At 37.2% G+C, this 11,849-nt stretch overlaps 1 non-coding gene across 1 annotated transcript; it reads right to left on the reverse strand.

Annotated features, from left to right (window-relative positions):
- Positions 1 to 1,247: 1,247 nt before the first annotated feature.
- On the reverse strand, positions 1,248 to 1,354 carry LOC142453921 (U6 spliceosomal RNA). The gene has a single exon (XR_012785476.1). It is a non-coding gene; the product is annotated as a U6 spliceosomal RNA (small nuclear RNA).
- Positions 1,355 to 11,849: the final 10,495 nt, after the last annotated feature.

The raw sequence follows: 11,849 nt of genomic DNA on the forward strand, positions 1-11,849 counted from the left end.
AGGTCGATATCCGTGCTCAGCGCAGCCAATCCACAGAGTGGAGCATATGGGTGATCCCACTATGAGGCACGATGTTCCTTGCTGACCCATGGCCCTACAGGGGACAACACTGGAGACAAAGTGTCAGGAGTGGTCCAGTCTGACCCCACCACACCGAGGCAAAACACTAAGGGTGTACAGCAGAGTAGTGGGGAAGAAGAGCAGGGAGGTCCCGAGGGAATACAAAGGATAGACTTTGGGGCCAGAGTGTGGCACCCTATCGGGCTCAAATGGAGGAGACGTCAGCATACCGACCTTGAACTATTTACAGGTTTTTCTTTCTTTCGTCATTTTTTTTTGTTCTTTTGTCACTTTGTCTTGCTATGTCTTGTTTTTGTGTGCATATTATTGTCTCTGCAGGTGTATCTAGATAAGATAGACTAGATGAACAGTCTAGAGGACTGTTCCGGGGGAACATGGGAGAGGGGGAAGTGGGGCAAAGGAGGTGGTGTTGACCAACCCAGTGACAAGGGAACAACAGTGATTCAAAATTAGTGGCAAGGGGGGTGTGAGAGGCCTGGTGGGGACTCATAAAGGGCAATGTAACTGAGAGAAATTACTGAAACCCAACTGAAAGCTGACCATGATAGTGGGACAAGAGGAAAGTTAAATAGAGGAAAGTTCTAGGAGGCAAAGGGCTTTTATTGAGGTCTAAATACCGGTATGTAAATATGTGGTGATGGGGAAATAGATCTATGTGCATATATTTATAGGTTTAGTATTAAGGCAGCAGATAGACATTGGGCCTTCACTCAAGTACTTCCTCAATGGAAGAACACTTTGTTCTCCTAAATTGGCATTCCATGATGCACACCTTCCTGACAATCAATGAAGACAAATGTGTGCATAAACAAATGTGGTGAAGAAATCTATGATGCCCAGCTATCAAAAGATATAGTACCTGAGGTCTTAAAGACTTGAAGGTAAACAAGCGGCCATATAGCTCAGAAACAAAAAGCCCACATGGATGAAGCACACCAGCCTGTGTGACCATGAGGTGTCAAAGGGATCAGGTGTCAGGTATCAAAGAACAAAAAATCATATCATTTTAAATGAGGGGGAGTGCAGATTGGGGACCCAAAGCTCATCTGTAGGTAATGGGATATCCCCTTACAGAAGGACAGAAGGGTCACAGGGAGGAGGAGAGCCAGTCAGGGTGCAGTGTGGCAATGATGAAACATACAACTTTCCTCTAATTCTTTTTTTCTAAAAATATGGAGCGCTTCACGAATTTGTGTGTCATCCTTGCGCAGGGGCCATGCTAATCTTCTCTGTATCGTTCCAATTTTAGCACATGTGTTGCCAAAGCAAACACCTTTCCTCTAATTCTTAAATGCTTCCTCCCCTGACTCCCCCCCACCCCCACTATGATGATCCCAATTCTACCTTAAAAATCCGACTAGACCAGAAGATGTACACTGGTGGAGATAAGAACTGGTAACACAGGCAATCCATGACAGGTGATCCCTTCAGAACCAGTGTTGAGAGTGGTGATACTGGAAGGTGGGGTAGAAAGGGGGAACCAATTATAAGAATCTACATATAACCTTCTCCCTGGGGGATGGACAACAGAAAAGTGGGTGAAGAGAGGGAGATGCTGGACAGTGTAAGACATGAAAAAATAATTTATAAATTATCAAAGATTCATGTGGGAGGGGGAAGTAGGGAGGGAGTGGAAAATGAGGAGCTGATACCACAGGCTAAAGTGGAGGGCAAATGTTTTGAGAATGATGAGGGCAACGAATGTACAAATGTGCTTGACACAATGGATGGATGGATGGCTTGTGATAAGAATTGTATGAGTCCCCAATAAAATGATTTAAGAAAAAAAACATTTGCTATAGGAAAGTGTGTTTGCCTTTTCCTACACTAATAGGTCTTGGGCACTACAATAAAAATACAGAATTAAGCAAATAAATAATATTAGCTGAAAAAATATACCTGTGTTTGTCAAGGCAGACACAATAATTAGCTTGTAGGATTTTGACATATTCTACACAGCAGGATCTGAACAAGCATGGCAGAAAGACATTTTTTCAAAAGATAGAGGTGAATACTTTGAAATATTCAAGAAAATAACATGTTTTCATCTTTCCCTAAGTTTTACTTTGTTTCAGATTTCATGAGCCCTTGTTTAAGTTAATCATACACAAAAACTCGTGTCCAATAAAAGCTTCTACTAGAGGAAAGCTTTGTAACATAGTGCGAGTAGCACAAATTAGCATTATTTGCCCTAAAATATTTCTGAATTTTTGTTTTAAATTGATTCTTTTAGGTGTGGGTACTAAACTATATTCTGAGGAACCAAATCTACTCTATGTGTGTTTCTATATCTGTATACGTGTATATGTGTTTATGCATATGTGAGCTATCGAACCGACAATGCGATTGTGATGTCGGAAATGACACAACAGCGACTTAAATGGTTTTTGAAGATTGAAGAGAGAATTCACGAAGACTGTAATTTTCTTTGGGGACATTTGTGCATCCCACACATACTTGCTTAAAACCAACAATATTCCAATGTTGTTCCTCATGTTTATCTCATGGAACTTACATTCTACAAGTCTATTTCTGTACAGAATAACTTCTCTAAAAGCTTTCTCTTATCTCTCCAGATATAGCCAGATGACTCTCAAATTTAAAAAAACCATAGTTGACAAAAGAATGAGTTATCCTTGATATAACATTCTTGTAGTCATTCTATTTTCTATACTTATGGACTAGCTTGCATGGAATTTGTCTCTCTTTCTTTACACCTGGGCAGAATTTTATAGAAGCAAGCATAGAAGTTACCAGACAGTAAAAAGAATGATTTATAATAGTCAGAAAGTGTCATGGTGGTCTTTCAATTTTAAAATCCAGACCACTTAACAATGCTGCCAGACACAAGCTAACAACTGGTTAACAGGCTCTCATTTCAATGAACATTCCATTGAGTAAGAAGTATGCATCCAAACGTACACGGGATTGAAGTGATCAGACAAATTTGAGCTCCAGGCCATCAGCAATGATATTGCTTAAATCAGTTAACTTTTCTGAGGTTCCAAATAATAACAACAAATAATATATCAATGATGTTAAAAAGTCATATTTAAGTTGTAAAATGATGATCTGTTTCATAAAATACACAAAATAGTTAAAAATTAATGTAATTTAGTATTGGGTGGTAGTTGACACCCAATAGATTCCATCCTTATGTTACACAGTACAACTCCCACACAAGTTTTTCTTGTAATTTGTATGGAAGCAAATCACCAGCCTATCTTCCTTGGGATTTCTAGATGGGTTGGAACTAAGAACGTTAGCACTGAAGGCCAAACCATTTCTGTCACCTAGGGACCTCTTGTTAATATAGGACACATTATAAGAGTAGACATATGTTATGATCCTTTGCTACATTAAATTTGGCATTTTCATGGATTACATTACCTCCCAAGATAAAGTGATAAACATGTCTATCATTGGACTTTGTTGTATTAGTTTCTTTTTGACTTGGTTGGAAACACAGTTTTGCCTTTGCCATAGATTGTTGCCAGGTGCCATTAAGCAGGCTTTCACCAGTGGTGGGATTCAAATAATTTGACAACTGGATCACCGCTCTAATGGCTATTTTAAGTGGCACACAAAACTAGATTATAAGAGATTTGTATGATTAGAGGATACAACTTTGACATACACATTTCCCCAATACTATAATTACATTACTCATTATCTATTTTGTGTATTGTATGAAACATATCAACATTTTACAACTTGAACATGACTTTTTAATATTCTTTTTTCTGTGCACCCAACTGCTTTTTGATCCACATACGAGTTTGACATGAGCACAATGGAGTGTTCTGGAAATCCAATTCTTCTCAAGGCTAATCATAATTTGTGATTATCCACATAGCTGAATGCCTTTGGATAGTCAATAAAACACGAGTAAATATGCTTCTGGAATTCTGTACTTTGAACCAAGGTTCATCGTACATCAGCAACGATCTGCCTTGTTCTATGTCAGTTTCTTAATCTGGCCTGTTCTCCTGGCCACTCTGTCAATGGACTTCCACAACTGTTGTTGGATGATCTTCAGCAAAAATTTACTTGCATATGTTATTAATGATAGTAAGAGTTGAGTATTCTATTGGGTCACATTTCTTTGGATGAGTATAAATAAAGTTCTCTTCCAGTCAATTGGACAAGTAGCAGTCTTCCAAATTTCTTGGCACAGACAAGTGAGTGTTTCCAGTGCTTCTTCATCTTATTGAAACATTTTAGTGGGTATTCCATTGATTCCTCAAGCCTTGTTTTGGGCTAATGCTTTTAGTACAGATTGATTTGCTTCTTTTCACATCGTTGGTTCTTCCACATATGCTAGCTCTTGAAATGGTTAAATATCAACCAGTTGTTTTGGGTACAGTGGCTCTGTGTAATCTTTCCATCTTCTTTTGATTTTTCCTGCATCAGTCAAATATTTTACACCTAGAATTTTTAAATATTTCAACTTGAGCCTTCAATTTTTCTTAAGTATTTTCAGTTTAAGAATACTATGTGTGTTCTTTTCATTGGTTTGCTAGCTCTAGGTCTTTGCACATTTTATTATAACATTTGACTTAAACTTCTCAAGCTGTCCTTTGAAAGTTTCTGTTCAGCTCTTTGACCTCATCATGTCTTCTATGTGCCTTAGGTGCCCTATGATTAAGAGCACGTTTTAGAGTCTCTTCTGATATACAAGTTGGTTTTTTCTTTCTTTCCTATCTTTCTACTGACCTTTTACTCTCTACATTTATGATGATTCTGAGGCCATCCCACCACTTATCAGATCTTATGTTACCAATGTTCAATGAATCAAATCTGGTTTTGAGATGTGCTTGCAATTCTGGTGGGAAAGTCTCAAGGTCATATTTTGGCTCTTGTGGACTTCTTTTAATTTTGGTTCAGCTTCATCCTGAATGTACATATGAGTAACTGATTATCTGTTCCACACTCAGGAACACAGGCTGATGGCCTGGTTTTAACTGCTCATGTTGAGCTTTCCCTTTGTCGATTCCCATAGATACAGTCAATTTAATTTCTATGTACTCTATCAGAAGAAGTCCACCCGTGTAGTCTCTGTATGTGTTTTTGAAAACAGGTCATTGTAATGGAGACCTTATTGATCTTGCAAAATCTGTCATGTGATCTCCAGCTTCATTCCAATTACCAATGCCATGCTTTCCAACTATTGTTCCCTTGCCAATAATTTTCAATGCATCTTGATTACACACTTGATCAATTTTTCAAACTGAAGATGTTTATAGAATTCTTCAACTCCTTCATCACTATCCCAGGTGGTTGGTACATACATTTGAAAAATATATGTATTTACTGGATTTCTGTGAAGCCAGATATATACTCATATTACAAACAATAATGTACACCATGATAGATCTTTAAATGTCCCTTTTTAATGATAAATGTAATACCATTCTTCTTGATTGTCATTCTTAATATAGTTTCCCATATTAATTTTAGACTTATAATGCCAATACCAGTCCATTTCAGCTCCCTAATGCTCAGTATATCAATCTTTATATGCTTCATTTCATTTTTTATGACTTCCAATTTCCCCAGATTCATATTTAGTACATTTCAAATTCTGGTTCTCAGTAAAATGTCACAGCTGTTTCTTTTCATTTGGAGGCATGGACCATGAGCAAATGAACGTCCTAAAGGCTTTTATCCCTCAGGCCTCATACCTTCCCTGCCACTGTGGTGGAGTCTTCTTTGAGAAGGCACCTCTTCCCAGTCAGGCTTTGAGTGCCTTCTGTACAGAGGGCCTCATCTGCTTGCTCTATCTCGGGCATTCTTCTGCTTCTGTTCACTAGGCCTTCAGCATCTGGTCATGTTACACATTACACATGAGGTTTAGTGCTTACTCCTTCAAAATGCACAGGTGACTCCTTCGTTACAGGCTGCTGTTAATGTGGAAGTTCTGCTGGAACCTGTTCACTTATTTGAAATACCAGTGGCATACCTTCCAGCATCACAGCCCACACAAGACAGCACAGTGAATCACATCTTAATTGTCATTTGGTCAGAATTTTAACCTACTGAGCTGGAAAATTTCCTCTTAGGTCCAGACACAGTATGTAAAACTGACTTATGCTTTGGACTTAACTTCTTAGGCATAGCTGCAGGAAGTGAGCACATAAACAAACCTGCGACATCGTAACCATCTTCCTTCCTATCAATGGAGGGAAGGAGTAGATAAAATAAAAATAGCATGCCCACCTATGATACCAAATGGGAGCCTTCATGATTTTAACGTATCCCAGACTATAGAATATGGTGAAAGTAACATGAAAGAAATGATGATATACCTTAGTTAACATATGAATCATATTGCATGTATAATTTTTTAAAACCAATCAATCATAAGGAGTGGGATTTTGGAATATAGATTTGATCAGAATGAGTTCTTATTCAAGGGGTACTTTTCAGTCATTCATCTCCATATTGCATTCATAAACATTCTAGTGTTCATAAAGAGATGCTAACCCAAATCCACGATCCTAAATAGCAATAACTATTGAGATGTTCTCTGAGGAAAAATATATTAATTCATAGACCCAGAAAAAAATCATTTACTATTTATATTTTACTGTATGAATGGGACTTTAGATCTATAAATTCATGTTCTTCTTATGTATTTTTATCTGAATATTCATTTAACTTGAACCTGAATCAGGAGTAAAATCTCCAGTTACAATCACATCAAGTTTGAAATTTTCAAAAACTTATATGAAACATTTTTTTCAATGATGTCTCATTTATTCTACAATTAGAAAATAAGTATGAATATTGTCTGTTTTCCCCCTAATGTTAATGATAGATAGAAAGCATAAAGTTTTCTGAAACAGAGCAATTTTAAAAATTGTACTTTTGGTTACAAGCTCTAATCTTTTGTATTGAGAAAAAGTTTCAGGGGAATTAAAAAAACAAAAACAAAACTAGACCTCGATCTTGACTTCTAAGTACTTTCTGCTGTTAATTTTTTTTCATTCTCTCAACCTTTCTGGGAGTGACAGAGAGGTGTGCCCATGATCCTTCCCATCAGCAAATATACCAAGGAGGATACTTTAGGGAACGTGCTTAGATGGGCTATAAGAAGCATTTAGCTGAAATTCAAGTTTTCTCATCTTCCACTGTGATTGGCTTTGGTGGGACTGACCACAAACAAGGTATTTTATGTGCAGAATGGAGGAAAATATTCTCTGGATTCTTCTGAAGGTTTAAAATTGTGAACTTTAATTTTCATGGAATTGAATATCTGAAAGATCTGAACTATTTCTCAGGAAGACCATGAATTTAAAATAATATATATACTTATGTTTTCAGAAACTCAGAACTCAAATATATTAAAAGTTAATTAGGATTTAATTAGATGAACATTTAATTATTAAAATAGATTAATAAAATATAATCATGTTCGTATCTACATAACAACTGTTAAGCACAATGAAGGAAACAATACTGAAATTTTTCCAAGAAAGGGTGTACTCATAAAATCAATCTATGTAAGATAAAGGACTATAGGAAGAGAATGTAAACACTTTCTCAAGGAAAAACAAACAAGTAAAAAAATCCCAGAGAGTAAAAAGTACACAAAGGAAGTACACCTGATTAAAAGAGAGCTAAGTGGCATAAGGAAAAAATTGAGAGCATAAGAGAAGTAAAGGCTCTGTCTATGTTGGTGGTAAGAAAAGCAGACTTGCATCTACCAAATAAATAAATAAATCTATAATTAAAACCATTGCTAAGAATGTAATTGTGAGAACAAAAATTAGAATATTATTAGAAATGATGAACTAATAGTGATATAACATATACATATGTTTTAGGATGATGTCATATATAAGGAAAGCAAATTATAGCAAAAGCAATAGTTGATTATACAATTCAAATTCAAAAGATGGAAAATATCAAGGAAAATATTTAGTCTAAATGAAACAAATTTTCAATGTTTTAATGTTCAAAAACACTTTACAGTAAACAAAACTAAAAGTTATATATCTATAGCATATAAAACTCAGACTCAACATTTTAAACATGTAATAATACTTAGAAATCAATAGAGTGAATGTTAAAAGGATAAAAAATACAAGAATAAAGGATAAATGGTTATTATGTGCATGTATAAGCAAAATATTTAACATTCTAATAAAATTTGTTATTTGGGGATGAAAATTTTATTATGTTTTGGTTAACTTTTTTTTGGTCATTTTATTGGGGGCTCATATAATTCTCATCACAATCCATACATACATACATCGTGTCAAGAACACATATACATTTGTTGCCATCGCCATTCTCAAAACATTTGCCTTCTATTTGAGCCCTTAAAATCTGCTGCTCATTTCCCCCATCCCTCCCTACTCCACTCACCTTATGAACCCTTCATCATTCATAAATTATTATTATTTTGTCATATGTCACACTGTCCGACATCTCCCCCTGCCCTCTTCTCTGCTGTCCATCCCCCAGGGAGGAGGCTATACGTAGATTCTTGTAATCAGTTCCCCCTTTCTATTCCACGTTCCCTCCACCCTCCAGGCATTGCCACTCTCACCACTGGTCCTGCAGGAGTCCTCTATCCTGGATTCCCTGTGTTTCCAGTTGCTATCTGTACCTATGTACATCCTCTGGTCTAGCCAGATTTGTAAGGTAGAATTGGGATCACGATAGTGGTGGCGGGGGTGGGGTGGGTGGGAAGCATTTAAGAACTAGAGGAAAGTTATATGTTTCATCGTTACTACCCTGAACCCTGACTGGCTCATCTCCTCCCCACAACCCTTCAGTAAGGGTGTCCCATTGGCTACCAATGGGCTTTGAGTCTCCACTCTGCACTCGTCCACATTTTCAATGATTTGCTTTTGTGTTCCTTGATGCTTGATAACTGATCCCTTCGACAGCTCATGGTCACACAGGCTGGTGTGTTTCTTCCATGTGGGCTTTGTTGCTTCTGAACTAGATGGTCACTTGTTTATCTTTGAGTCTTTAAGATCTCAGACGCTAAACAATGAAATAAAAATCAGCAAACATGTTATTGTTTTTGAATGATGAGGCAATCACTTGCTTATATTTAAACATATAGAAATTACATTAATATATTTATAATAGATGTAAGCAATATTCATTTGAGGTCAATGTATCACCACGGCCACCCCTTTAATTAGAGTTTACTAGTATTTAGTCATCTGTGAATAGGATCTTTTTGAGAAACATGTACTATTCATAAAAGTTTGGACATTAAAATGCTAGCTTTAGAATTTTATTTTTCTGTCCATTATATTCTTACCCCAAACTAATTTTTCAGTCAATTAATGCAGGAGAGAGAGAAAATTATACTAAAAACATTTCACTTAAAGTACACATTTTAATGCAATCCACACATCTGAAAACTGAAGTTCACCATTAAGAGGAGCTTCAAGCAGGTGCCAGTCAGGATTATCATTAGGCTTAATAATTGTGAATAGCTCCCAGGGCAATAGAGCCTCCACTGGAAACAAAGGCTGTGCTGAAATACCTGTGTGACCTTGAACTACTAGGGGCTGGCTGTGAACACATTCTCCATAGTTTTTCATCTCTATTTTAAAAATACCATGACTGAACTGTTACCCTTGGGAGAGCAAGAACAAAGGCATCCTACAGAATTGCTGATTTAAAAAGACAGGCTCAATAGAAAGTAAATTCTTAGAAAATAATGATGGCAACATATATACAAATGTGCTTGATATAATTGATGCATAGATTGTTATAAGAGCTGTAAGAGACCCACCCCCCACCCCAATGATCTTTTAATTAAAAAAAATTAAAAGACTCAGAATAGGTGCTAGAGATCCGATTGTCATAGGGACCATATTGACTCAAAACGACCCTTAACAGAATTGCCTCACAGCATTTCCAAGGCTGAAGTCTTTAAGAAAACAGAAGTTGCGCACAGGTTCCAACTGCCTAATGTTCCCTCAGAAACAAGTCACTTTGACCAGTGCGACAGCCAGACTCTATTGGAAACACTTTAGACAGGCAAAAAAAGAATCCTTTTCCAGAACTCTTTTCAGTTTTGAGATACTCTTGAACTTGATTTTCAAAGTCACGTTCCCTGGGGTGGGGCTGGGGGCTGGGGACGACGTGGCAATGTTTCTTGGCCACACCTGGATGTGTGTGTCTTCCGATGAACTCCAAAGACAAAGGAAACAAGTGAGACGAGAAGAAAGCGACTCAAAGTTGCCCGATTCACACTTTTGCCATTTTCCTCCTTCCTATGCTTCCTGAAACCACCCTGAAAGCATTGTAAGAAAGGTTTGTCTTATGTTTCTGGTTGTTACCCTCTGCTTCCCTTTTCCTGGACATTTATTCTGGTTATAAAGCTCTGCTTCTCCATTTCACTCTTATTATATGCTATTTGGTAACAATATTACTTTATCTAGCTTTGAATAGCGCATCTCCTCAGCCAAGGAAGTAGAGAGTGAATTTTATAGTCCTTCGTATCCCTAGGGTCCCTCTGAAATGTCTACAAAGTCACAAAAACAAAATGTAAAAGAACTACTTGTTGTTTGATTGGCTGATTGATTAAGGTACTAACTGTTGACATGTACCTAAGGGAGCTCTGAAGGTGTAGTGATTCGCACTGGGCAACTAACCACCAGGCAGTCTGAAGCCTCCAGAGACGATGCTTGCAGGAGGCAGGAGATGTAGACGCTCTCCTCCCAGAGAGTTACAGTCTTGAAAACCCACGGAGGCAATGCTGCCCTGTCCTATAGGGTTGTTATGGGTCAGAATCAATTTGATGGCAGTGAGCTTGGAGTTTTGTTTTTTATCTAAATGGTTTTTATCACTTGAAAACACTGGTCTAAGAAGACAACCACTTACAGCATGGAAGACAAATGTGCCCTCTTTTGTGATAGGCCCAATATACAATTTATCCTGCTTATTTAGCTTTTCTAGAACAACCACATCAAAGACACATCAACACTGGATTGTTTGGGTGGCATTGATATTAATGAACTAATGGGCACACAATAGCTAAGATACTGTTTCCCTGAGACTGTCCTTAAATAAGCTTTTGGGTGTTATATTTCCCCCCCCTCAGGCCAGTTTGAAAGATTCTGATTCTTAAAAAAGTGTCTACTCACTTCAAATCTGTATTCAACAACTGCCAGCATGGCAATAGTCAGAACAAGGTGCAAAGGCTAGTGGTGGTACTAAAACTATAAAAGTATAATATTTAAATGCAAGTATTTTGTCACATCCAAAAGGAAGTGGGGATTAGAACCGTGACATTTTGCTAACACATTGTAAAAGAGATTGATGGTTCAATAACTTGATAGTTTGCTACACTCAGTGTTTCTGCTGTTTCCTCCTCTGTAGATTGCTACTCTGACTTATTCATTGTCACCAATAAATATTTATTGGACACGCACAAGGAATCTGGTACATTGATATTGGAACACACTAGATAATATGAATTTTAGAATGATTCTCAGGGAAAGCTTATTTGTACATTTTAGCTCCACACTTAATAAATTTGGTTTAGTGTAGTGGTGTTCAAGTGAATGACAAGGAGAAAGGACACAAACCTACAGACAAACACATGTCATCTACGTCGAAGTAAGCAGATAGCTATGACACGAATTTCTCCTCTATCAATACTCCTACAAGCCAACGTAGATGACATGACACGAATTTCTAGCTATGACACGAATGTCTCCTCTATCAATACTCCTACAAGCCAACAAAAGATGAGCGCTTTTTCATTCAAATAAGCCAGCTACCAGAGG

Source organism: Tenrec ecaudatus, chromosome 7 (assembly GCF_050624435.1).
Source record: "Tenrec ecaudatus isolate mTenEca1 chromosome 7, mTenEca1.hap1, whole genome shotgun sequence".
Lineage (NCBI taxonomy): Eukaryota > Metazoa > Chordata > Mammalia > Afrosoricida > Tenrecidae > Tenrec > Tenrec ecaudatus.